The following is a 25,094-nucleotide window of genomic DNA, read 5'->3' on the forward strand; positions in this document are numbered from 1 at the left end:
AGAACAGGGGTTTAGGGGAGCTTAACCTGTAGTGGTCCAGAACTTCCTTTCACTGGGTAATTAGTCAGGGTAGACTAACTACTGTGACAAGCATTTGAGATTTACTGGCTTAACACAGGATATTACTATTTGTTGGACTTACACAGATCCCCTGCACATTGCTGGGACAGGTGATGGAGGACATGGTCCTCATTCATTCAAAGATTCAAGGAGGGAACCCATATTAGAGCAGTTTCGAAAAAACTGCACACCTGCACAAGAGAAGGGAAATAAAACAAAGGGATACATCTCCCTAGAAGAGGAATACAGAAAAGTCTTCTAAATTCAGAAAAATGCCAAGCTTTTGGCATTTGGGATATTCTCTACCTTATCTACAAACCCCATACCCTGTATTTCAAAGAGAAAAGTGCTCCCTAATTGACATACTCTGCCGTCCCAGAAGTCTATTAGTGACCCGCCATCAGAAATATAGATAAGATGTACAGTATACTAATTACCAAAGCTAAACAAATGTGCCCCTTATTCTTAAATATGAATGCACAAAGTTTAAAGTATTACAGGAAAGTGAAAGAGGAGATCCTGATGATGAAAAAACATTTCTCTAAATAAAACGATACATGTATAAAAAATAAGAATTAATATTCTCAAAATATTCAGGAAGAAAATGGGTTTATAAAATGAGAACATGGTGTTATTAAAGGGAACTAGAAAACAGTAGAAACTACTTGAAAATAGAAACATTGCGAAATTAAAGACTCAGAACATGTCAGGTGCTCAGCGCAAAGTTGTTGGCCTCACCAGGTTCTGATGGCACCTAAAACACACTGCTCCCGCTTCTCCCACTCCTCCCCCGTTCTCCCCCATCCTCCCCTCTCCTTATCCCTTCTCCGCCCACAACTCTTCCCCCTCCCCCCCCTCCCCGTCCACCCCCAGGATAACTGATTCCAACCCTTAACCCTGACCTAGTAACAGAGTTCATTTCTGGTGCTATTGCCCAGTTTCCCAGCCTCAGAACCCACCAGCAGGGGTCCTCCTCTTTTGTTCAGTCTCAAGCTGTGGCCCTTGGTGATTTTAAAAAATTTACCTTAACTCATTCCCTAGTAGAAAGTGAGCAAGGACAGAGTATTCTGTGTAGTTCGGCAGGAGAAACTTGGCCTTGCCAAGGTTTAAGACTGTGCCAAGGAAGCTAGGGGTTGGGAATAGTTATTGTGCTCCTGCAGAATGATAACAGCTTCTGCTGTTGTACCTGCACCTCTTGTTCTCACTTTACTTAAAGCTGGGAGAGACCTCAAGAAATTACATGACCCGGTGCCCTGTTTGTACCCAATTTATGAAAGAGGTGACTGAGTTCACTAGGGGTATAGTTAAGAGTCAGGACCTGACTTTAATCCAGTTTCAATGTTATCTTGGACAAGTAACTTATAGCCTGTACTTCACTTCCTCATATAAGAGGTGATATAAACAGTACCTATCTCACAGAATTGTGAGATTAGCAGCAATAAAGGAAATCCCCTAGTCTGCTAAGCACTGATTAAATTTTTATTTATTATCTGGTGAGGGAACTGGGACTGGCACCCTGGTCACCTTTATTAACCATTGCTCACTGTGGCCAGGCTTCAGAACCCTGAGCTTCATGGACAGCATTGCCAGACAACTGTGCCTGAAGGCATTCGGCGTCTGCATTTGAAACTGAAGCCATTTTCCATTCCCCAAGGATGCCTCAAACAGGCTGTACCTCTGCTGTCTATGCCCGCTTTGGTTACTCCTTTCTGTCTATACTCTTTTCCAAAGATTAAGAACCACTCAGGGAATTACATGCTAAGTGCCTGGCATGCTGTATGATATGGGAGACACAAAATGATATGATATGGGACTCACTCTAATTTTATGGTACTAAGTGGTACTGTCTCTTGTACCATCTTCTTACCCTCACTACCAGTACTGGCTGGAATAGCATCCTCCTTTTCTGGGGAGCTGCCCCACACCAACACATACTCCAAGTATATGTTTCCAGAGGGTGCCCCGTTGTTTTTACATGACCCACATCTCTATCTCCACAGCTGACTGGCTCAGGGATCAGTCAGTCATGGTCTTTGCTCCTTGTTCCTTCAACTGTTAGCTTAAGGTCAGACACCTAAAAACCCGCCTGACTTTGTTTCCTAGAATTGAGGGAAAAGGAGAAACGTATTCCTTGCTCTTCAAGCAGCCTTGAGGGATTTTTCATTCCATTCTCCATGAGGACAAAAGGAGCAGGAATGTATGTGTTTGTGTATGTGTGTGTGTGTGTGTGTGTATTACTGATGAATTTAGAAAAAATACAGCATACTAATTTAGCTCTATCTAAACTATTTTGGAGGGTTGGCATTTTCACCAAGAGGAACTGCTATAAACCTATTAGGGCCCCATAATGTGCCCTACATCAGTACAAGTTTTATAGCTGTCCAGTAATTTTTTGACTGGGAAGTTAGTCAGAGTAAGGTATCTGCACTAACGAACAATCTAAAGTTCTTTGGCTTACTATGTAAATATTTTTTTTCTTATCAAGGTCCAGTACAGGTTTTGGTGGTGGTGATAAATAATATGCATGTCATTCAAAGACCTAGGTTCCTTCCATACTGATATGTCATGATCTTGGATCTTTTCCTTTTCTCCATACAGCACAGGGGCTTTGTTATAAACTAGGTATGATTATGACATACATCACTTCTTCCCATATTCCATTGGATAGAACTCAGAACATGGCTTGGCTTAATCATAATGGAAGCTAGGCAATAAAGTCCCATTGTTTGACAAAGATAAAAAGAAATGAATTTTGGAGAATATATGTATAGTCTCTGCTACTCTAAGCGTGTCTAATTTACGTGTATGCAAAACATTAGAAATCCACTTGGTTGCAAATATAAAACTTATTTTTAAGTCATCTGAGATCTCTTTGTATTGATTGGTTTCCTATTAAGACATGGGTTATTTTTTGATTATCCTAAAACATTAATAAATGGGACTGTTCAAAATATAGTGTTGAATAGAGTCTTTTCTCTGGGGTTGAAGCTTTGAGTTTACCAAATAGTGTATACTATGTTCTCCACCATGAGGAAGACTCTAGTACATGGAGAGACTTCATTTCCGGGCATGGAGAAGCAGAAACAAAAGTTGAAATAGAAAATGAAGATTCCAGTGGTATTTTTACTGGATCCTCAAGGCTTACATAAAATGTCTTAGTTTCTTTCCATCAATATTTCCTTTGGGCTTGAACTAGATTTGTTCAGGTCACTTTCAAACAAGAATTCCTGACTGAGAATAAATGCTAACATTTTAAAATTAATTGAGATAGACAATACTAAATATTGGGAAAGATTTTGAGCAAATGGAATAATTATACTTTGTTTCTGGGGTATAAATTGATAGAACCAGTTGAAGAAATGGTAACATCTCCTGAGGTTATACCCTATGACTCAGCAGTTCTACCCCTAAGTGTATACCCAACAGAAATGTATAAATATATTCATCAAAAGATATATACAGCAATGTTATTTTTAATATTCTTCAATTGGAAACAAATATCAATAATAGTGCAGTAGATTAATAAGTATCTGCTGTTAGATGAGTATGTATATATAAATTTATATATAAATTATATTTATATATAATAATATATATAATAACACATATGTCATATATATGTCATATGTATGTTATTCCATTCTCAATATATTCCATATATACAGCTTTAAAAATGGGATCCTGGCATTTATGACAACATGGATGAAGCTGGAGAACATTATTCTAAGTGAAATAAGCTAGACTCAGAAAGAAAAGCAATTCATAATCTCATTTATATATGGAAGCTAAAAATGTCTAAAAAGAAAAGCAGTGTAGAACCATGGTGGAGAGGTAAAAGATATGAGGAGATGTTGGTCAAAGAGTATAAAGTTGCAGTTATATAAGATAAGTAAGTTCTAGAGATCTAATGTACAGCACAATGACTATAGTTAAAAATATTGTACACTGGAAATGGGCTAAGAGAGTAGATATCGGGTCCTCTCACCACACACACAGATAAATACACACACACAAGATAAATACCTGAGGAGAAAGATATGTTAATTAGTTTGATTGCAGTAATCATTTCACTATTTATATTTAATTATTATTTATATTTATTATGTGTTATACCTTAAGTAGATACAATTTTATTTTGTTTTTAAAGTTCTTTAAAGAAAATAAATACTTTTTGAAGAAAAAAGATGTGAAATCTACCTACGCACCACCCAAATAATTTATGGCATACTCACAAAACAATCAATGAGAATGAATAAACTATTTCCACACACTACAACATAGATACATTCCACAAACATAATGCTCAGGAAAAGAAGTCAGACACAATAAAGCCATTTACGTTTCACTTTTGGACTAAGGTTGTTTTTCAGAGCTGGCAGGCTGCCTGTCTGCCTTCAGTGGTTATCCCTCTCTAGGAGTTAGTTAATCACCCTTAGGTTAGTGAGATCCCTTCTTTCTTAAGCTCATACTTTCTTCTTATGTTAATCCACATCCTATGATGTTTTCTGTGAGAGTTTTAAGGCCTTGCCCCAATTCAGGACAACTCCAAAGGGCCATCTCAGCTTCATGTAAATTCGTGGAGTCCGTAGCCTCTGTTGTGACTGCATTGCAGCCCACTCATCCCTCTGTCTGATGTTTCCTCTTTCATTCCTCCATTGGCATGGATGTAAGACTCATTCCTAAGAAACTTTTGGTGAGAATTCACCATATCAGAGTCTGTTTCCCAAGAAACTGATCTGCAACATGACTTTTCTTTGGGAACATGAGTGGGGAGTGAAACAAAACAGGAACTTCTAAGCTGTTGGAATCTGAGCTGTTGGAAATGTTTCACTTTGTGATCTGCTACCTAGTTACATGAGTACATCATTCATTGGACTTTTCTTGTATGATTGATTGCCTTTCTGTATGCATGTTTAATAATAAAAAGCAAGGAAAAATTGTATCCAAGAGAAAGAAAAAAGCCTAAAACTGGAATATAATTCCAAATTCATTATGGAGAAATGAAGACTCTAACAGGATTAAGGTCAGGCAGCTAAGTACAGTCCATTTTTGTCATTTGCAGTAGTTAGGTTCTAAAGAGTCACTGAAAACACTGAATGAGTGAATATTCAACCATTGCTCAGAAGGAAAATACAGGATTAGGTTCCTGTGAACCTATACTTATAATATTTTCATCAGCTGATCCATATAAAACCTTGTTTTCCACATGTTTCTGTCTAAAGACACCTTATTTAATATATACCATTGATTCATTAACATTGAACTCATACCAAACAATAGTAAAACTCATATCGAAAGGAAATGTATTTGTCCTATGTATTTTTTCTGTAAGGCACATCACAGCCTCCTTGCACTTAGGAAAAATAACCCTTCCACACTACACTACACCTGGGGGCTACTTCTAAACAGTGAAGTTCACCAACAAAAGACACAAAATTGAAAAAAAAATATGGTTCCAAATAAATTGTGAATAGAACACTTGTTTATACTTTGAGAGCTGACTCAAGAAGGTCCAGCAGGAACATGCATATTGATCAAATTAAATTGTTTGCTTCTCTGTGCATGTCTATGAATGACAAAGAAAGTGACACAAGCATTGGTTTTAGGGTTACAAATAAATTTTAGCAAATACACAAATTAAAATATATATATGAAGCCTACAAAAAACAAGGATCGACTGTAATTGAGAGTGGTGCTTCAAATCCAAAGACAGATCCCAACCATAAAAGATACCCACAAATATTTCTAATGTGAATTTTTTACCTTTAGAATATATTTGAAAGGAAAAAATCTCCACATAAATACAATCAACACAATAAATATTTATTTCATTTACCATTTTCTATAATATACACATTCGAAGATAAAAGACCTTTCCATTTTAAAAAATTCTAAATCCCCTTTATCCCTTTGAGAGGAAAATTAGATTTTTAATACTTCTGTAACAAATTACCACAAACTTAATGTCTTAAAAGAACACACATTTATCCTATAGTTCTGTAGGTCAGAATTCCAACACAGGTCTTACTTGGCTCAAGTTAAGGTGCAGGCAGGGATTCATTGTTTCTGAAGATTCCAGGGTAGAGTCTGTTTGTCTTTCCAGTTTCTGTAGGCTTCCCACATTCCTTGGTTTATAGCCTTCTTCCTCAATATTCAAAGTCAGCAAAGTCACATCTCTATGACTATTCCTGCATAGCCACATCATTCTCTGACCATAACTGTGAAAATTTCTCTCCTGATAAGACACATGGGATTAGATTAGGCCCACCTATATAATCCATGATAATCTCCCCATTACAAAGTTCTCAATCAGATGTGAAAAAATCACTTTTCTCAGGTAAGGTAACAATATATTCACAAATTCTAGGGATTAGGGCAGTGGTTCTCAAAGTGTGCACCAGGGTGCACTGGTGCACACTAGAAGATTTCCAGGTGTGCACTATGGCATTCCAGAGAAATATGTTCCTGTTGGGGACCAAAACACCAACAGGGTTTTTGGAGTTAAGATTTTTGGGGGACAGATGTGTGGGGAATTGGCTTTAAACTGACAGTCTGCCCAACCCTCCACCTCACTTGCCGGATTAGGTTGCAAAAAGCTGTCAAAAGGTGGTGCTGATTGTTTACACTACCCCCCATGTTCCCTGGAAAGATTGGAGGCAAGTTTCTTGTATCCTTTGTTTGGTGTAAAGTTAAAATGGTATGTATGGCGGAGATTTTGGGTTGATGATTAAACATAAGGAACTGTCTCTCGAAGCCTTTTGGATTGCTATAAAACAATATGTGGCAATATCTTAAAATTTTTTGAACATTTTACTACAATTTTCAACATCCTATTATGTGAATTAAGATTCTCTACTCTCAACACAATTAAGAGTAAAAAGAGAGGAATTCTTCAATGTACTGATGAGGACATGAGAGTTTGCTTTTTAAATAATGCCCAAACATTGAAGAAATCGCTAAGACACATCAGGCTCATGTTTCTCATAAACACAAGAATGAAAAAACTTAACACATCCATGCTGGGACCTGCCGAGTTTACTAAATCTTACTAAGAATGTATCTATCTATCTATCTATCTATATATATATATATATATATATAAAGATAACTTTTTTGTCATTTTTATATTTTTTAACCCCTCTTTTTACAAATTCTCAAAAGCTTAATTCAAAAATGTAACCAATTTTTTTAATGTCAGAATAAATTTAATTTGTTGTATTCATTCATTTAATTACCATAAAAACCCTCTTGGAGTTTATATATATTTCTTTAACATTTGACTTAGTTATTACAACACATTTTTCAGAAATTTGTATAATGCGTGCCTACAATTATTTGTAGGATTTTAAATATGCCCTTACTTCAAAAAGTTTGAGAACCACTGAATTACGGTATAGATATTTTTGGAGGGTCATTATCCTGCGTATTACATGCTACTTTATACTAGACACTAACTTAAAGAACTAAATTATCAATACTTGCACCTAGGAGGTATGTTTTTCTATGCATGTATAATACCGGATTATGTTCCTTCTTGAAACTTACTAGATTTCAGGGTAATTGAGTCTTGGGAACTACATAAAGGTTGACTTTTCCTCGATGACAAAGTTTTGGTAAAGCATTTACTGAAGTGAATTAGAACATGAAAGCTGGATTTGCCAGGCACCAATCTGTAATGACTAAGTGTCATTATCTATTTATAACTAAAATTAACCAAATTCTAGCTGTTGTCATTCCATGTTATTACATGCATGTGAACAACAATAGCAAAGTAAATAGATAAGACTCCCTTGATTTGAGGGAATTGTCTTAAGCAATTTTGCTGCATTAAGGCTAACAAGCAACCTGAAAATCTCATTCACAGCTCTACAGAATGACATTTGCAGGATTTAACCAGTACCTATGAGGCTTGAATGTGAGTTGAGTTTGGTTGCGTTGGGGTCATGACTACTCTACATGCCTCCTCATTCTGAAACAAGCCCAGGACATATTCTTCAAATGCTGGATGCAAGAAACATTGGACTCCAGCCTAACTATGCAAGCATATTTACATCTTCTGTTCAACTTTGGCAAACCTTATGACTTCTCATATTCCATTGATCAAAACAAGTGATGACACCCAAAATCAGAGATCAGGAAAGTATTTACCATTGACCAAAACAAGTAACATTGACACCCAAAATCAAAGGTCAGGGAAGTATATTACCACCACGAATGGAGTCATGATTACAACATTTTACAACATTAAGTCATTATAAGGGTCGGGATAGTAAACTAAAAAAAACCATACAATTTTATAAACTTATTTTCTTAACAGTGGGGTATTCTAGTTTACATAAGGTCCTCAATTTTCTCAGAGATATAGTAACCCTATAATTCCCTAAATCTTCTCCTCTGGTCTGTCTCCACATGGAGGCGGAGATTTCCCGGAGCCAAAGCAGAGGAGGGCAGGGGCTGTAGCAAGGTGATGATAACCTCTAGCTTACTGCACTGTTATCTTTTGCCTGACTACGCAGTGGCTGGAGTAGCCATTGAGCTAAGAAAGAGGTTTCTTTGTTATATACACTATAAGGGAATCAGTCAGGGTGCCTGTGATTCCTGGTGCCCAAGGGGGAGGGGCAAGTGCCTGAAACAGCAAGGGGAGCCTCTGCCACTTCTCCTGCAGCCAGTTGCAACCTGGCTGCTTTTTCTTTCTCCAACTCTGCTGCTATACTGGGCTGCATACTGACCCTGCCACCTGCCTGTGGGTGGGTGCTGATGATAGTACACTAAACTCTCTATGTTTTCTATGGATCCAGCAATCCTTGGTTTGGCCAATCTGCTCTTAAGTTGGCTATTCTAGTTCACAAAGATTCTGCAACATGGTGGAATCAAGAGGAGCGCCATAGTGTCGTGCCCTGCGAGAGAAATCAGAAAAGTTATCAAGCAAGCACTGAAGAGGCTATAGGGCAGCAGATTGTCCCTGACCCATGGCCCTTGACTTTCGAAGGAATCCTGTGAGGAAGCAATAGGCAAAGCAGACAAATAAACCAAATATGCACACAAAACAAACAAAACATTTAAACCAAAACCAAAGGGAGAATGCAGCGTCCTGAGTTCTCCGACCGACCGGATGGGGAGAAATCAGGTGGCATCCCGCCTGCTCCACTACAACCTTTTCTAAGCAGAGCTCTCTTTCCAAATATTCAAAGAGGAAGCTTCCTTATCAGTTTCGAGACTCCAAATGTTTCAAATCAGCCAAATTCAGTTTTCAAACGGCAACTGCCGGAGGCTGGCCAGCTACCAACATCTGCTGCAGCCCACTCCGTGAGGAGGGGCCTTACACGGCCTATCTCGCTGGGGGCTTCCATGTGTTACCTCCCAGGAGACAGACCACAGCAAACCCAAAGTGAATTTTATAAGTTTTATTGCAAACCTGCGCTGGGACTGCAGGCAACCCACGCAAGGGAACACTGCAGCCCTGAGCGTCTAAAATGGCTTCTTTGTATAGGGTGGCTATCTAGGCTGAGCAAGCAAGCAACGTATACAAGGGCGAGAGAGGTGCGATTAGCTGACCTTGTTCTTAGCTATGTCTCTAGGATAGGGCTTCCTTGATGTTGGGTACATAGAGTTCTGTGGAAAATATTGCTACATTTATAACGGTTGTGTATTTTTTTTTCCTCCAGCCATGTACTGGATGTACTCAGTTTTCATGACTGGTGGCCTGCAGCACATGTCCTAAGACGTCACATCCTGCAGCCGCCACCGCGCCACCTTATCTTCAGTGCTGCCTACCCACGCCCGCAACTACAAACATGGCGACCTCCCTGCCCTCACTAGTGAGCGAGACCTACCATCCTGACTGTGAGGCCGCCATCACTGAGCAGATCCAGCTGGAGCTCCACGCAGCGTACGTCTACAGGTCCATGGCTTTTTATTTTGATAAGATGGTCTCAAAGCACTTCGCCCAGTTCTTCCGAGAGCAGTCAGGCAAGGAGAGGGCAACTGCTGACAGGCTGATCCAGCTGGTGAACCAGCGCGGTAGCAACACCCCCTTGTGCTACTTCAGTAGCAATGACAGGGGCTCCTGGGAGAACAGCCTGAAGGTCCTGGAGAGAGCCTTGCGTCTGTCCATGAAGGTGAAGCAGAGCCTGCTCAGTCTGCACCAGCTGGCCACCGAGAAGAAGGACACCTTTCTGTGCGACTTACTGGAGAGGCACTGCCTGCGCGAACAGCAGAAGTTCAACAAAGAGTTGGAGGACCACATCACCAGCCTGCGCAAGATGGGAGCCCCAGAATCCGGCCTGGCAGAATATCTTTTTGGCAAGCTTACACTGGATGACAGCAAGGACTGAGTCTGGACTGCCTCCTGGATAGTCATGGAGAGACATCCCTTCCTCACCATGCGAGCATGCATGTTGTTCTATTACCCTTGCAAAATGTTCACTTAAGTTTTTATGTTCAAGTTTTAACATTTCTTCTAATAAAGTTGTTGTTTTGTAAACAAATAAACGTCTTTCATTGATTTGTGTGTGGAAAACCTTCACCTTTTGTTTTTAAACAGGTTTCCAGGAATCTTTCAACCCATCCATACCCCAACCACGTGCACCTCGGGAATTGCATGGGTCGAGGGACCGGGTATTGTTTGGGACTGGTGGGAGGGAAGGACGGGGTATTGTGTGGGACTGGTAGGAGGGAAGGACGGGGTATTGCGCGGAACTGGTTGGAGGGAAGGACGGGGTATTGTGTGGGACAGGTGGGAGGGAAGGACGGGGTATTGTGTGGGACTGGTGGGAGGGAAGGACGGGGTATTGTGTGGGACTGGTGGGAGGGAAGGACGGGGTATTGTGTGGGACTGGTGGGAGGGAAGGATGGGGTATTGTGTGGGACTGGTGGGAGGGAAGGAGGAGGCATTGCACAGGAGTCTGGATGGAGGAGGAGGTATTGCGGAGGACCCTGGATTGAGCGAGAGGTTTGGCACAGAACCTGAACATTGGAGGAGGTATTGTGGGGGATCCAGGATGGAGGAGGTTGTATTCCGGGGTCCCTGAATGGAGGGGGAGGTTTTGTGGGGGAGCCTAGATGGAAGAGGAAGTGCTATAGGGGACCTTCAATGGAGGAGGAGGTATTTAGGGGATGCTGGATGGAGAAGGATGTTTTGTGGGGAACCCTAGAATGCAGAAGTATTGCTGGGGATGCTGGATGGAAGAGGAGGTTTTTTTCTTGTTGTTGTTGTTGTTTTTTACAAGTATAGAGACAGAGTCAGAGAGAAGGACAAACAGGGACAGACAGGAACAGGGAGATGAGAAGCTTCATTAGTTTTTCATTGCGCATTGTGACACCTTAGTTATTCAATGATTGCTTTCTGATATGTGCTTGACTGCGGGCCTTCAGCGGACCGAGTAACCCATTGCTCGAGCCAGAGACCTTGGGTCCAAGCTGGTGAGCTTTGCTCAAACTAGATGAGCCCGAGCTCAACCTGATGACCTCAGGTCTCAAACTAAAGTTGGCATCCTAGTCCAATGCTCTATGCATTGCACCACGTCTGGTCAGGCTTTTTTTTTTTTTTTTGGCAGACCCTGGAAGGAGGAAAGAATTACTGTGTGGAACCCTGATTGGAGAAAGGAGGTATTCTGTGGGACCCTGGATGGATGGAGCAGGTACTCCCTGCAGCCTCAGAAAACACAAAACTAATCTCCCCTTATAAACAATGGTATATAAGGGTGGGGTGAGGTGGATGATGTGTGGCCCTGGTGAATGGGGGAGCACATTCATGCTAAAATTATAAAACGTGGCCTTAAAATCAGAACTGGGTTTGCTTCTGGAGAAAGAGTAAAGAGAATGGGATGAGGCAATGTTTAAAATATAGGGTTCTTACAATTTACCTGAAATTTCTGTGTTTACTAAAAAGATGCAAATGTTCATGTTTCTTAACATTTTCTGGGTAGCAAGATGGAGACCCCCGAAAACATCTTGGCATAGTACCTCTTTGACAACCTCACCCTCAGCAAGAGTGATCACCATAGCTGAGACTTAGGCTAGCTCCCATTCCCACAAACTTGGGAATGACTTCCCATGGTCACCATGCTGGACATGCGTGTAGCCCTTAGAAAACATCCAAGTATAGTTTTTTGCTTTAATTGTACTCTTTCTTTGTGGTACGGTGGTACCCTAATCCCCACATTATCTCACTAAAAACATTGAATAATATGAGGTCAAGGCTGAAGGTCAAATTCTGATATTGACTATTAAGTAAAATAAATTCCCCTGAATATTTCCAGTGACACACTACTTTGAAAAATGTAAGGTTGGGGGACAACTGAAGCAGGGAGACCAGTTAATAGATCTTGTAGCTAGTCCTCGTAAAAAACGGTGCTGGCTTGGACTGTGGTGATGACTGAGAAAAGAAAGAGATACAGACAAATTCTAGATGCACTGGATGAGCCAAAAAGACTTGCTTACAGACCAGAGGTGAACAATGAGAAATGAGAAAAAAATAATTTAGGTTCTATTGTTTAGAATTGCATACTAGAATTGATGGTAGTGATATTTATTGATTTGGGGACTTTGGGCCAGAGGTGCAGACGAGTGTGAATAGCATAGTATGTTTAATCTGAGATGCCTATGAGACATGCCAGTGGAAATGTCATGCAAGTAGACAGAAAAGGGAATCTGGAGCTCAGGTTGGATGTCAGGTTTGGTAATTCCCACATGGGAGACATCAGCTATATTAATAGATGGTGTTGAGGTTATGGAACTGGTTAATTTCACCAGAAAGAGAGTGTAGAGAGAGTACAGCCCAAGCAGCCCCAAGCCAAGAGGATGGGTTGAGGTGGTGGAACAGCCAGGCTGCTCTTGGCCCCACCTGGTCCATGACATCATTCCAGATTGTGTCTCCACAGAGTCTTTCCCAAAACCAACCAGTTCCTAACCTCAATATGGCCTTTGGTTTCTCCATGCAGGATGAGTGGCCATGAGTTAGCCTATTACCTTGTCTTCATGGTCATGGGTAGAAAGAAATGATGTCCCAGGTTTTTGTTTTCTAATTTTCTTAAGGATATTATAGATCTAGTGTTTTTTTTATTTCTTCTTTAAAAACTTAGCATTTCTCTCAGCCCACTGTTTTTGACCATATTAAATGTCTACCAGTAAACCATAAGGCTATCCTGGCCTGGGAAAAATAATCAAAACATGTTTGTTCTGTACGTGAGGTGGATACAAAGATAAAGTTAAAAATTGCAGATTTACATACCTTATCAATGATAGTTGTCTAGCTTGGGTCTCTTTATAATTTTCAGATTGCTTTGAACATTTACTAATATGTAGACAAGCTTAGCTACACAGTGATGATCTTTCTTAACCCTCATTGCCTGGGTTCAAACCCCAGTTTAATCACTTCCTAAACTGGGTGACTTTGGGCATGTTCTTCAGCCCCTGTCTGCCTCAGTTGCCTCACATAGAAAATAGAGATAATAAAACTGGTAATGCCTTTTGTTGCTGAGAAGATTAAAAGGTTTTCAAACTGGCTACCTCAGCATTCCAGGTCAATGCTCTAACCACTGTGCAACCACAGGGCCAGAAAAAGTTTAATATTTTTAAATTTTAATTAATCCCAGTGCCTGGCACATATACTAGATATGTCATTTGTAAGCCGTCATTTATCTTCATTACCATCATCATCATCATTATTACTCACTTCTAAGTTCCTCTGTGGTGTTTATTTTTTGGGGAGACTTCATGTCTACACTTTGCCATTGGAAGTCTCCCTTGCATTTCACCTAACTCTGTCACCAAGCATCTTAAGAAGGAAAAATCCTTCCAAGCTGCTTGGGTGTCAGGTGCTGCCAGGACTTAGGAAGGTACATTGCTGTTTCAGCTGCCCCAACCTCAGTCTAGAGGTGAGTTTTCCTGTGACAACTGTCCGTGCAATCCCCCATTTGTCTCAACCAGTCTTCCTGATAAATTGCCCCTAGAACGCTTTTTGCTTATTCTTCCCAAACCTAGTTCCTGAGCTCCTCTTTCCATCCGGAACTATACTCCACTCCTCAGAGGTGAGAAAGGTAGAAAAGTTAACATTCTAATCCAGTCAAATAGAGTGATGTCAGTGAAATGGCGCTGTAAGGAGTGATACCGATAAATCTCCCTTAAAATTCAACAAGATCTTCAACCAGAGACAGAAAAATCTATCCTTGGATCCTCCAGAAGTTCCACACTAAACGCGAAGGTATGATAGTGTGAAAAATTGACTAAATATATAATCAACCCCGAAGGAAATAAGGACGAAGAAACACTCTGCCTTCCTCACTAACCTAACAAGGGCTGCTTTTACTGGGAACTGAGAGTATAGGAACTAAGGCAGGCATAGGGTGTGAATAGAACCAGACTGAGGCACAAACCTCCAAACCAGGCTGTGGCAAGGACATCCAAGCCAAGGGAAAACTGTGCTTGTGGCAACCCAGTCAATACAAGCTAACGCTCGCACCAAATTCAGACAAGGAAAGGCGTGTGGGACAGCTATCTGCCCCAATCTCCTGGTCGGTGTGCAGATAATGGGCGAGAGATTCCTCCTTGAGCCCCGGGAGTGGGCGTCCATGTTACCAGACAGAGGGGCAGAGTCAGAGGCCTTTGTGTGGGCTGAAACCGGAATCTCAGGGTCGCCCCTGCGCCCCAAAAAGCAGCGCACGTGGAGGGAGCAGGAGCGAAATTCCCTATGCTTGAACTTTTCTGTGCAGGCAGGGCGCCTCACTTGGAGTGAGAGTCAGCCAGCCTGATATCCTGGTTGGTGGGTACGGAGAGTGGGCAAGAGATTCCCCAGTAGTGGGCGCCCATGTTCCCGGAAAGAGGGGCAGAGTCAGAGCTCCTTGTGTGGGCTGAAGCCCTGCCTGATTATGCTAGGGGCTCTGACTGATTGAGCCTTACCCAGAGCCCTGTGCTGAGTGGGAATAGAGTGGGGATTTGCCAGCTCTTTGAGCCTCTTACTCTCCAGGCAGAGGCAGCAGCCACCCCATAGCTGGATCATCAGGCTACTAATTCAGGAAGGAAAGACTAGGAGAGAGGCTCCAGGAACACGGACTCTCTCATTGGCGGAGCCTGCAAATGCTAATGAGCCTCGACTGCCAACGAGACTGAAGCCCAATATATGACATCACCATAAAGAGTTATCAAGTGCAAATTTCTACCTAAGCATGCCACAGGGGCAGAACCTGGGGTAGACAGTCACTGACCAGGAAGAGGGAGAGAAAAGAAAGAGCAAGAAGATAATCTCTCAAAATCGAGAATAATCCACAGACTTTATAACCTATCCCATTTTATTATATTTGTTTGTTTGTTTTTCTTATCTTCTTGTCTTGATTATTTTCTTCCTCTTCCAATTTGGTCATTTAATTCTCTGCCGGTCTTACTCTCTCCTCTCCTTGAACTACACTACCCATAAGTGTTACATCTCCCATTATCTTTTTTTCTTCTTCCTTTCTCTCTCTGAGGGTTGCACTCCAAAACCTTTAACTCTCTCTCTCTCTCTCTCTCTCTCTCTCTCTCTCTCTCTCTCTCTCCTTTTATACTTTTTTTTTTCTGAAGCTGGAAATGGGGAGAGACAGTCAGACAGACTCTTGCATGCGCCCGACCGGGATCCACCCAGCACGCCCACCAGGGGCGATGCTCTGCCCACCAGGGGTGACGCTCTGCCCCTCCGGGGCATCGCTCTGCCGTGACCAGAGCCACTCTAGCGCCTGGGGCAGAGGCCAAGGAGCCATCCCCAGCGCCCGGGCCATCTTTGCTCCAATGGAGCCTTGGCTGCGGGAGGGGAAGAGAGAGACAGAGAGGAAGGAAGGGGTGGGGGTGGAGAAGAAAATGGGCGCGTCTCCTATGTGACCTGGCCGGGAATTGAACCCGGGTCCCCCACACGCCAGGACGAAGCTCTACCGCTGAGCCAACCGGCCAGGGCCTCTTCTTCTTTTTGTGTTTTCCTCTTTCTTTTCTTTTTTTTCTCTCCCTCTATATTAGTTTCTTCTTTTCTCCTTTACTTTTCCTCTTTTTCAATCCTCAAACACGAACAAATTATTTTATCTGGAACTCAAATTTTTCTTTGTGGCGATTTGGGCGTTTTTTACTTTGGTTTTTTAACTCACTAGCAGTGCTCCTACCCTGGCTCTCCATTTTATCTTGTTCTTGCGCCAATAAATACAATAGTAATTTTTTTTAATTTTCCCATTTTTTGTTTCCCTCTTATTTTTCTTATCATATCTCTTAGTCAACCATCACCTAAAAGCAAATCATTTTTTTCTTGACACAAATTTTTTCCTTTTTTGCATTTTGTGTGTCCATACCCCGTTTTTTGACCCTTTATCACTTCTCACCAACTCAGGCCCTCCATTATAAATAGTTTTTGTTCTATTTCACACAATATAATTCACAGTTCATCACAAGATTTTCTCAAGAAGGAGTGGAGAGGAGAGGAGAGGAAAAAAAAGGGGGGGATAATATTTTTTCTTTTTTCTTTTTCTTTTTTTAACTTTTTACTCTTTATTAATTCTCATTAGTACTATCAACAAAACCACCCTCAGATGCCATTAAGGAAAAGGAAATAGAATATCATGGATACAAAAGACAGAGAGTTAGCACAGATAGATCACGAAAAATCTATGGAGAAAAAATTTAATATATTGAAAACCTTGGAGTTAAACGACAGAGAATTTAAAATACAAATCCTAAAAATACTCAGAGATATACAAGAAAACCCAGGAAGGTAATTTAGGGAGCTCAGAAAACAACTCAATGAACACAAAGAATATATTTCCAAGGAAATTGAAACTATAAAAACAAATCAAACAGATATGAAAAACTCAATTCACAAGCTGAAAAACGAGGTAACAAGCTTAGCTAATAGAACAGGCCAGAGAGAAGGTAGGATTAGTGAAATAGAAGACAAGCAACTTGAGGCACAACAGAGAGAATAAGAAAGAGACTCAAAAATTTAAAAAAATGAGATAGCCCTAAAGGAATTATCTGACTCCATCAAAAAGAGTAACATAAGAAAATAGGTATATCAGAGGCAGAAGAGAGAGAAAATAGAATGGAGAACATATTCAAACAAATAATAGATGAGAACTTCCCAAGCCTGTGGAAAGAACTAAAGCCTCAAATTCAAGAAGCAAAAAGAACTCCGAGTTTCCTTGACCCCAACAAACCTAATCCAAGGCACATCATAATGAAATTGTCACTAACCAAAGACAAAGAAAAAAATCTCAAGGCAGCCAGGGAAAAGAAGAATACAACATATATAGGAAGGCCCATTAGATTATCATCAGATTTCTCAACAGAAAGTCTACAAGCTAGAAGAGAGTGGACCCCAATATTTTAAGGTTCTGAAAGAGAGGAACTTTCAGCCACAAATACTATACCCATCAAAGCTATCCTTATAATACAAAGGAGAAATAAAAACAATCACAAATACAGAAAAGGTGAGGGAATTTTTCATCAGAAAACCCCCACTCCAGGAATTACTAAAGGGGGATTGCCAACCAGATACAAAGAAAAAAACAAACAAAACCACAAGAAAAAGCTCTACCAAGAACACAATAAACCCAAATTTAAACTGTGACAACAAGAAAAACGGGCGGACAGGACGGATATTAACAGCAGCAAAGGACGATGGAGTACAAAAGTACTCAGAAGATAGTGCACTACAATGAACAGGGTAGGAACACTTTTCATTACTTAATGGTAACCACCATTGAAAAAACCACCACAGAAGCACATGATTTAAAAAAGATAGCAACAGAGGAAAGATGAATGGAATACAACCAAACAAAAACAAAAGATAGAAAAATGAAAGAGAAGAATCAAACAAGACACAAAACTAACAGAAAGCAATCTATAAAATGGCAATATGGAACTCACAAGTGTCAATAGTTACACTAAAAGTAAATGGATTAAACTCACCAATAAAAAGGTACAGAGTAGCAGAATGGATTAAAAAAGAAAATACCACTGTATGCTGCCAACAAGAAACTCATCTAAGCAACAAGGATAAAAACAAATTCAAAATGAAAGGCTAGCAAACAATACTCCAAGCTAATAACATCCAAAAAAAGCAGGCATAGCAATACTCATATCTGATAATGCTGACTACAGGACAGCAAAAGTACTCAAAGACAAAAATGGTAATTTCATAATGATTAAGGGGACGCTGAATCAAGAAGACGTAACAAGTCTTAATATATATGCACCAAACCAAGGAGCACCAAAATATATAAGACAGCTACTGATTGACCTTAAAAAAAAAAAAAGTGACAAAAATACTATCATATTTGGAAACCTCAATACAATGCTGATGGCTCTAGATCGTTCATCCAAACAGAAAATCAATAAAGATATATTGGCCTTAAAGAAAACACTAGAGGACCTGGATATGATAGTCATCTACAAGAGACTTCATCCCAAAACAACCAAGTATACATTTTTCTCTAGTATACATGGAACATTCTCAATAATTGACCATATGTTGGGCCACAAAAATAACATCAGCAAATTCAGAAATATTGAAATTATACCAAGCATATTTTCTGATCATAAATCTTGAAACTAGAATTTAACTGCTAAAAAGAGGGAAAAAACCCCCACAAAAATGTGGAAACTAAACAACATACTTTTTTAAAAAATGAATGGGTCAAAGAAGAAATAAGCACAGAGATCAAAAGACAAATGAAAATGACAATATGACATATCAGAATATCTGGGATACAGCAAAAGCAGTGATAAGAGGGAAGTTCATAACACTTCAGGCCCATATGAACAAACAAGAAAGAACCCTAGTGAACCATTTAACTCCACACCTTAAGGAACTAGAAAAAGAGGAACAAAGACAACCCAAAACCAGCCGAAGAAAAGAAATAATAAAAATCAGAGCAGAAATAAATGAAATAGAGAACAGAAAAACTATAGAAAAAAATAATAAAACAAGGAGCTGGTTCTTTGAAAAGAGCAACAAAATTGACAAACCCTTGGCAAGACTCACCAAGGAAAAAAGAGAAAGGACTCATATAAACAAAATCCAAAATGAAAGAGGAGAAATCACCATGGACATCATAGATATACAAAGAATTATTGTAGAATACTACGAAAAACTATATGCCTCAAATTCAACAATCTAGAAGAAATGGATAAATTCCTAGAACAATACAACCTTCCTAGACTGAGTCATGAAGAAGCAGAAAGCCTAAACAGACCAATTAGCAGGGAGGAAATAGAAAAAACTATTAAAAACCTCCCCCAAAATAAAAGTCCAGGCCCAGATGGTTATACTAGTGAATTCTATCCAACATTCAAAGTAGACTTGGTTCCTATTCTACTCAAAGTCTTCCAAAAAATTGAAGAAGAAGCAATACTTCCAAACACATTGTATGAGGGCAACATAACCCTCATACCGAAACCTGGCAAGGACGCAACAAAAAAAGAAAACTACAGAGTAGTATCTCTAATGGATACAGATGCTAAATTACTAAATAAAATACTAGCAAATCGAATACAACATATTAAAAAATAATACATCATGATCAAGTGGGATTCATCAAAGAATCTAAAGGATGGTTAAACATATGTAAAACCGTTAACGTAATACACCATATCAACAAAACAAGAACAAAAACCACATGATCTTATCAATAGATGCAGAAAAAGCATTCAATAAAATACATCACAACTTTATGTTTAAGACACTCAACAAAATGGGTATAGAGGGAAAGTATCTCAACATGATAAAGGCCATATATGATAAACCATCAGCCAAAATCATATTAAATGGCATAAAACTGAGGACGTTCCACCTTAAATCAGGAACAAGACAGGGTTGTCCTCTCTCTCTCTACTCTTATTTAACGTGGTGCTAGATGTTCTGGCCAGAGCAATCAGATAAGAGAAAGAAATAAAAGGCATCCATATTGGAAAAGAATAAGTAAAGGTATCTCTTTTTGCAGATATGATCCTATACATCAAAAACCCCCCAAAAAACACAAAAAGATTATTAGAAACAATAAACCAATACAGTAAGGTCACAGGATACAAAATTAACATACAAAAGTCCATAGCCTTTCTATATGCCAAAAATGAAATACTAGAAAACGAACTCAAAAAAATAATCCCCTTCACGATTGCAACAACAAAAAAATACCTAGGTCTACGGCCATACCACCCTGAATGCACCCGATCTCGTCTGATCTCGGAAGCTAAGCAGGGTCGGGCCTGGTTAGTACTTGGATGGGAGAAAAAAATATCTAGGACTGAACATAACAAAGAATGTAAAGGACCTATATAACGAAAACTACAAAACATTATTAAAGGAAATTGAAAAAGATACAATGAGATGGAAAAATATTCCTTGTTCTTGGATAGGAAGAATAAATATAATCAAAATGGCCATATTACCCAAAGCAATTTATAAATTTAATGCAATTCCCATCAAAATTCCAATGACATTTTTTAAAGAAATGGAAGAAAAAATCATCAGATTTATATGGAACTATAAAAAACCCCGAATAGCCAAAGCAATCCTAAGGAAAAAGAATGAAGCTGGGGACATTACAATACCTGACTTCAAAATATATTATACGGCCACGATAATCAAAACAGCAGGGTATTGGCAGAAAAATAGACACTCAGACCAATGGAACAGAATAGAAAGTCCAGAAATAAAACCGCATATATATGGTCAAATAATTTTCGATAAAGGGGCCAACAACACACAATGGATAAAAGAAAGCCTCTTCAACAAATGGTGCTGGGAAAACTGGAAAGACACATGCAAAAGAATGAAACTTGACTACACCTTGTCCCCTTGTACTAAAATTAATTCAAAATGGATCAAAGAACTAAATATAAAACCTGAAACAATAAAGTACATAGAAGAAGACATAGGTACTAAACTCATGGACCTGGGTTTTAAAGAGCATTTTATGAATTTGACTCCAAAGGCAAGAGAAGTGAGGGCAAAGATAAATGAATGGGACTACATCTGACTAAAAGTTTTTGCTCAGCAAGGGAAACTGACAACAAAATAAACAGACAGCGAACTAAATGGAAAATGACATTTTCAAACAAGAGCTCAGATAAGGGCCTAATAGCCAAAATATACAAAAAACTCATAAAACTCAACAACAAACAAGCAATCCAATAAAAAAATGGAAAGAGGACATGAACAGACACTTCTCCCAGGAAGAAATACAAATGGCCAACAGATATATGAAAAGATGCTCATCTTCATTAGTTATTAGAGAAATGCAAATCAAAACTACAATGAGATACCACCTCACCCCTGTTAGATTAGCTATTATCAAGAAGACAGGTAATAGCAAATGTTGGAGAGGCTGTGAAGAAAAACGAACCCTCATTCACTGTTGGTGAGAATGTAAAGTAGTACAACCATTATGGAAGAAAGTATGGTGGTTCCTCAAAAAACTGAAAATAGAACTACCTTATGACCCAGCAATCCCTCTACTGGGTATATACCCCCAAAACTCAGAAACATTGATACGTTTAGACACATGTAGCCCCATGTTCATTGCAGCATTGTTCACAGTGGCCAAGACATGGAAACAATCAAAAACAATTCTTCCTTCAATAGATGACTGGATAAAGAAGATCTGACACATATAGACTGTGGAATATACTCAGCCATAAGAAATGATGACATTGGGTCAGTTAGAACAAAATAGTGGGATCTTGATAACATTATACAGAGTGAAATAAGTAAATCAGAAAAAACCAAGAACTATATGATTCCATACATTGGTGGTTCATAAAAATGAGACTAAGAGACATGGACAAGAGTGTGGTGGTTCCCGGGGGTGGGGGGGCGTGAGAGGGAAGGAGGGAGAGGGGAAAGGGGGGGGCAGGAGCACATTAAAAACTAGATAGAGGGTGACGGAGGACAATCTGACTTTGGGTGATGGGTATGCAACAGAATTGAATGACAAGATAACCTGGACATGTTTTCTTTGAATATATATACTTGATTTATTGATGCTACCCCATTAACATTAATAAAAAATTATAAAAAAAAAGAAATGCAGGGCACAGTTTACTAAATCATCTGAATTCTCTAATCTCATCCTTGTTTGGAACTCACACAGTTTCAAGACAGTAACATAGGTCTGGGAGGAAACCAATATTTCTTGAATATCAACTACTGTCAGGACCTGTGATAGCTGGTTTGCATTCATTAATAGAATACAATACTCAAATCAAGATTAAGAAATGTCGAACACAAAAAGCCTGAGCAATCTTAAAAAGGAAAAATAAAGTGGGAGGTATCACATTTCGGGATATCAAGTTATACTACAAGGCCACTGTACTCAAAACAGCCTGGTACTGGCATAAGAACAGGCATAGAGATCAATGGAACAGAACTGAGATCCCAGAAATAAACCCACACTTTTATGAACAAGTGATATTTGACAAAGGAGGTAAGAGCATACATTGGAGTAAAGACAGCCTCTTCAACTAATGCTGTTGGGAAAATTGGACAGCTACCTGAAAAAAAATGAAACTAGACTACCAACTTACACCATTCAAAAAATCAACTCAAAATGGATAAAAGACTTAAATGTAAGCCATAAAACCATAAGCATCTTAGAAGAAAACATAGGCAGTAAGCTCTCTGACATCTCTCGCAGCAATGTATTTGCCGATTTATCTTCATGGGCAAGTGAAATAAAAGACAGGAGAAACAAATGGTACTATATCAAACTGAAAAGATTTTGCACAGCTAAAGACAATAAGAACAGAATAAAAGGACAAACTACACAATGGGAGAATATATTTGACAATACATCTGATAAGGGGTTAATAACCAAAATTTATAAAGAACTTGTAAAACTCAATACCAGGAAGACAGACAATCCCATCAAAAAATGGGCAAAAGAAATGAATAGACACTTCTCCAGAGAGGACATACAGATGGCCAATGGGTATATGAATAAGTGCTCAACATCATTAAAAATTAGAGAAATGCAAATTAAAATCACAATAAGATATCACCTCACACCAGTCAGCATGGTGCTCATCAACAAAACAACACAGAATAAGTGCTGCTGAGGATGTGGAGAAAAGGAAACCTCCTGCACTGCTGGTAGGAATACAGACTGGTGCAGCCACTGTGGAAAACAGTATGGAGATTCCTCAAAAAATTAAAAATCCAACTGCCTTTTAACCCAGCTATACCATGTTTAGGAATATACCCCAAGAACACCATAGCACTGTTTAAAAAAAAGAAATGCACCCTCCTGTTTATGGCAGCATTGTTCGCAATAGCAAAGATCTGGAAACAGCCCAAGTGTCCTTCAGTGGACGAGTGGATTAAAAAGCTTTGGTACATATATACCATGGAATACTACTCAGCCATAAGAAATGATGACATCGGATCATTTACAATAACATGGATGGTCATTGATAACATTATACTGAGCAAAGTAAGTAAATCAGAAAAAAATAAGAACTATATGATTCCATACATAGGTGGGACATAAAAATGAGACTCAGAGACATAGACTAGAGTGTGGGGGTTACAGGGGGGGGAGAGGGAGAAGGTTGGGGGAGGGGAGAGGAACAAAGAAAACCAGGTAGAAGGTGACGGAAGACAATTGGACTTTGAGTGATGGGAATGCAGATTAATCAAATGTCAAAATAACCTAGAGATGTTTTCTCTGAACATATGTACTCTGATTTATCAACGTCATCCCATTAAACTTAATTTTTTAAAAAAACGGAAAAAGATTAAGAAGTATCTATTCTCACTACTCATTTTATAGATGAGTATACTGAGGATATGGAAAATCAAATACCCCATCTAAAGTCTTGGGGGGCAGTAACAGAGGTAGTACTGCAATTGAGGTGGGTCCATAACCAAAGCATTAGTATGTTTGATTATTCAAAGCAAATGGATCTAGAACAGTATGTTCAATGGTTTGCCACTAGTCACATGTGGCTTTGTGGATTTAAATTAGATAAATGTAAATGAAGTTTAAGATGTAATTTTTCCATTGCACTCGCCATATTTCTAGTGTTCAATAGCAACACATAACTATTGGCTTCTGTACTGGATTGCACCGATGTAGAACACTTCCTTTGCCACTGAAAGTTCCTTTTTTTCTTTCCTTTGTTTCAGCAAATGACCAAGACCCAGTTTACCAGCTATACGTCTTAACCCTAAGATTAACATTCTATATTCATAATATTATCAAAACTTACTAAGTAGCCAGATGTAGTACGGGTGGTTAAGGCCAGGCAGGTTCGCATTTAATTCCAGTAGACGGAAGAGGAGCTGTGGAGCTGGAAAGTGTAGGGCTATACCCACTTATTGGCGGCTTGCAATGACAGGTGAGCAAATACACAAAGGAAACCCTGCTTTTGCAGTGGAAGGCAAGGGATTAGGAAATCAACACCTCGCAGTGGCAGTAGAGCGGTCTGGGAGAGTCACCCCTGATTGAAAGCACTCACAGCTTTTGAGAGACACACACATGGCTTTTTTGTTACCTGCTCAGGCACTAATTGTACAAAGTGCTTGCAGACGGTAAACCACCAAGCAAGCAAGCCTCACAGCTTCTTTCCCCAACCTGCCTTCATGCACATCTAAACAACACCCTCAATTTATATTAAAGCAGAAATGCATTTTTTTAGCATCTGATAGCGCCTCATATGCCTCAAAGACTTTGAATTTTCTCCCTACTACTAACTTATACTGTGGATATTAACATGGACGACACTTCAGTGCCAGTTTGTGGTACCTCTTAAATACCCTTGGCTGAGGCCGATCTTTTACTGCAATGAACCAAGATTTAACTGGCTGTTGCCAGGAGTTGAGGACAGGAAACCAGTGGCGGAAGAGGAGGCTGCCAGGTGTCCCAGTCTCCTGGCTCCTGCGCTGCGGGGGCTCCTCGCGCTGTCCTTTCTCCTTTCTCCAGCACCCTGTTACTGACATCTGTGTTGAGCACTGCTGGTCTAGCAGTAATAGGCCCTGACACTTCATTTGCATAATCATTTCTCTGAACCTTTCCTTGAGGGGA

General features: G+C 39.6%; 1 long non-coding RNA gene and 1 pseudogene across 1 annotated transcript in view; one reads left to right on the forward strand and one right to left on the reverse strand.

Moving 5' to 3' along the window:
* Window positions 1-9,278: 9,278 nt before the first annotated feature.
* The window catches only part of LOC136385552 (uncharacterized), a 35,662-nt gene continuing 19,846 nt past the window's right edge, over window positions 9,279-25,094 (reverse strand). The window contains exon 3 of the long non-coding RNA XR_010747841.1: window positions 9,279-9,417. This is a non-coding gene — a long non-coding RNA (uncharacterized lncRNA). The remainder of the gene's footprint in view (window positions 9,418-25,094) is intronic.
* LOC136386095 (ferritin heavy chain pseudogene) lies at window positions 9,855-10,394 on the forward strand (annotated as a pseudogene).

This window comes from Saccopteryx leptura, chromosome X (assembly GCF_036850995.1).
Source record: "Saccopteryx leptura isolate mSacLep1 chromosome X, mSacLep1_pri_phased_curated, whole genome shotgun sequence".
NCBI lineage: Eukaryota > Metazoa > Chordata > Mammalia > Chiroptera > Emballonuridae > Saccopteryx > Saccopteryx leptura.